Source organism: Octopus bimaculoides, chromosome 5 (assembly GCF_001194135.2).
Source record: "Octopus bimaculoides isolate UCB-OBI-ISO-001 chromosome 5, ASM119413v2, whole genome shotgun sequence".
NCBI lineage: Eukaryota > Metazoa > Mollusca > Cephalopoda > Octopoda > Octopodidae > Octopus > Octopus bimaculoides.
Genome location: NC_068985.1, coordinates 93,731,092 through 93,735,331, shown reverse-complemented (window position 1 = coordinate 93,735,331; position 4,240 = coordinate 93,731,092). Strand labels below are relative to the sequence as shown.

General features: G+C 35.3%; 1 protein-coding gene across 2 annotated transcripts in view; it reads right to left on the bottom strand.

The window, feature by feature from the left end:
• Positions 1-4,240, bottom strand: part of LOC106873722 (cilia- and flagella-associated protein HOATZ) — a 60,080-nt gene that overhangs the window by 7,609 nt on the left and 48,231 nt on the right. The window lies entirely within an intron of this gene.

Genomic DNA, 4,240 nt, shown 5'->3' with positions numbered 1-4,240 from the left:
ACACTTGTTTAAAATGGCTTATTGATGTGTTTTGTTTCTCTTTTTTCCCTGACGAGATGATTACATTATTTTACATCATTTTATTCCCTCTGGAATAATATCAATGTTTTCTTTGAAACATATGTCGGAAGTATAAAGATTTGAACAACACCTGTGTTTAACTCCATTTCTTAATTTATATATATATACATAACTCTGCTGAGTGGTTGGTATTAGGAAGGGCATCCAGCTGTAAAAATCCTGCCGAGAGAGTCACAGAAGTTTGGTACAAGCTTCTACCTGGCCAGCTCTTGTGAAACCGTTCCACCCATGCCAGCATGGAAGGCAGATGTTAAACAATGATGATGATGATGGGGATAACTCAGCTTACATATGCTTGGTCAATACTGACACTGGCCATATCTAATTTGAAAACACCAAGAGGGGTGGGGCAGGAAGTCTTTTAAGTAATTTTAAGGATACCCTAATCTGCTCATGAAGGGGAGTGGTATTTGCCAAAATCTATCTGACCTCATGCTTAGAAAGTAATTTGATCGTAATTCACCTTACATCTTTTGTAAAGAAGTGTGTTTACACGCACACATATGCGTGAGTGTGTGTGCCTATATGTGTGTGTGTGTGTGTGTGTGCACATGCGTATGTGTATATGTGTAAATGTCTGTGTGTCTTATAGGAATCAAACTGGATTCTACATTGTACAATCATTCACTTGGTGACATATCATTTTTATTTCCTTTTGTTTTTCCCTCAGGTACAAAGAAAGCGTATTTTTTTCTTCTATTTCCCTCTCACTCTCTCCTCCCCCTTCTCTCTCTCCCTTTCTCTCCCTCCTTTTCTCTCTCTCTATCGCTCTTTGTGCTCTCTCTCTCTCTCTCTCTCTCTCTCTCTCACTCTCTCCTCACTATGCTATGTAATTATTTAATGTTCAATGAACGGTGCAGAGTGTGCATTCCAATTCATTTCATGTCAAATATTTGGTATGGCATTATGGAAAGGTCTGTTCCTTCTTTATATGATATATGTATCTCTCTCTCACTCCCTGTGCATATATATATGTGTGTGTGTATGTATATATATATATATATATATATATATATATATATGGATGTATGTATGTACGTATGCATGTATGTATGTAGTGTGTGTGTGTATGTATGAAAGTAGGTATGTATACATGTATGTATGTACGTATGTATGTATCATCATCATTGCTTAATGTCCGCCTTCAAATATATTCATATTCGACATCTTTAAACACATATTTCGATATTTATTGAAACATATCCCAACAGAACAGCTCATAGACGATTATACATACATATATATATATATATAGAGAGAGAGAGGTTATGAGAGGTAATGGTGTCAATAAGACCCAAAGGTGTCAGGTAATGCTGAGTAAGTGCTATGGATAGACCATAGTTAAGCTCCAGGTTCAGTGATTATGCGAATAAGGAGTCCAACATAGGTCATATATCAACATGTGTATATATAAATTTTTTTTTTTTCAGAATGAGATAAAATTCCAAGGCTGTGAAAGATTTTAGAACATTTATAGATAGAAGGTCTTACAGCTGTTTCTGGGATATTTATTATATCCCTTCATCGAAGACGGTGTGAGAAAATTGTTAAGCAATAGTTAATTTAGATAAGATACGAGATAGAGAGTGAAGTGGAGGAATGAAAATGGATGTGAGATATGCAGAGATATTGTATTTGTAGATCCATTATTTAGGCAGAATGGTATACATATAAGATTCCAATACCTTGTGAGTAAAATACAATAGTATTTAAAATTGCTCATTCCAAGTATAGAGTGTGTACACAGTGCTATTGAATCGAGGGTTTTATTTAAAGTGACCTAAAAGTAGGGAATGTATTTGTAAGGTCAAATCGAAAACAGGAAGAGAGGAATAAAGAAAAGAAAAAAGGAAAAGAAAACAAAAGAAAAAAGAAAAAAGAAAACAAAAGAAAAAAGAAAAAGAAAAAGAAAACAAAAGAAAAAAGTAAGCAAGGAGAGAGATAATAGAGATGAAGACAGGGAAAGTGTACTCCTTAGTGGTCAGTTAAGATAAATTGATAGTAGGAATATGGAGGTGAGGGTGATAGAGAGAGAAAGATATGAGAATCTAAAAGTCATCATCATCATCGCCACCATTGTTTTTAAATGTCTACTTTTCTATGCTTGCATGGCTCAGATGGAATTTATTGAGGCAGGTATTTTTTGCATCCAGGTGCCTTTCCTGTTGCTAACCTTTATGTTTCCAAGCAAGGTAATATTTCCTTAAAGCTGAACATGTCATGACAGAAGATTAGAAGCAATGAGCTCTGATTGTATAGCAATGAAGCTAGTTTACAACTATCCTGTGACGTCACGACAAGAAGATACAAACACACTGACACATGCATGCACACACACACACATACACACACATAAATGCACACAGATATACTTATATGATGGCCTTCTTTCAGTTTCTTATTTCTTTATTGCCCCCAATGGGCTAAACATAGAGGGGACAAACAAAGACAGACAAACGAATTACATCGACCCCAGTGCATAACTGGTACTTAATTTATTGGCCCCGAAAGGATGAAAGGCAAAGTCGATCTCGGCGGAATTTGAACTCAGAACATAGCGGCAGATGAAATACTACTAAGCATTTCGCCCGGCGTGCTAACGTTTCTGCCAGCTCGCCGCCTTTCAGTTTCTGTCAACCAAATTCCCTCCTAAGGCTCTAGAGTAGAAGACCCTTGCCAAGGTGTCAAGCAATAGAAATGAACCCAAAACAATGTGATCAGGAAGCAAACTTCTTAACCACACAGCCAAACTGTGCCTCCTAAGCCTGTGCCAGGCCACATTTCGCAACATGTAAAGACAGTGGATCTGATCACTTGAGATTTATGTCTATTTGTTAGAAACAGCAATAATAAAACAGAAGAATTTGAGAAGGTAAAGAACTGAATTTAGACAGGAAAAACTAGTTTAAAATAGTTAACATTTAGTTAAATGTAAGATACATAAATGTGTTGCAGAAGAAATGAGAAAAGAAATATTATTCCTTGAATGTCAAATCTATTTGTCAGAATGTGTTAGGCTTTGTTCATATATAGTTCATTTTCAGATTATAGTTCTCTAGTCGTACAATTAGATAATAGCACAGATGTAGAAGAAAATACAACATAGATTTATTTTATTTTAAACAGGAAACTGTAGATCATGATAGCAATGTTGTAACATGTTAGCAAGTAACAGATAATGGCTTGGTAATCTGTCAAAAGCTACATATTTGCTAACTGCTGTTGGCTTCCTCTCTGTAACATGACCTTAATTAGTTGATCCTCAGAGAAGAAAAGGAAGAAGAAGAAGAAGACATGATAATGAATTTACGAGTCCAGGCTCAATATAGAATGAGGCAGTTTGGAAAATTAATTGATGCTCTGAAGAATATGGAAGCTGTGATAATAATGAAGAAATTTGATTTCTAATAGAGGGATTATTGTCCAACCAAGAAATAAGAATGTTAATGAATATTTTCAATCATTAATTGCATATTACAATCCTAAGGAAAAATTAAGTTTCTTACAAATGTTTTCCACAAAATAGACAACAAATGACTGGAATAACACACAAAAGAAATAAATAAAAAGATTGAAGATAGATATCGAGAAATGCCAATGACCAAGTTGCATTTAACAAGGTCATAGTTTGTCCCAATGCATACATGTATGTATGTATGTATGTATGTATATGTTGTGACAGGTCAATGCATCCATACATACAGACTGAGAGACATAAAAACTATGTATTGTCATAGAGGTCAGCTGACCTGCTGCCATGATTATCTCATTGAAAATCAAAGAGAAAGTAGGTAACTATGGACAACTGCTTCAAAACCTCCGGCTTCTGTATTCAGAATATACATTTACACCAATAATAATTTGAGAAGGTGGTTTTGTGAGTAAAATGCCAAAGTGATAAGCTGGATAAGCTAGGATTAACAGGAAAAGGAAATCAACCATCTAACTTGCACATTACAAATACAACCAGTAAGTGGAACAGTAATGGTCCTGGGTTCAGTCCCACTGCGTGGCACCTTGGGCAAGTGTCTTCTATTATAACTTCGGACTGACCAAAGCCTTGTGAGTGGATTTGGTAGACAGAACCTGAAAGAAGCCTGTCATATATATATATATATATATATATATATATATATATGTGTGTGTGTGTGTGTGTGTG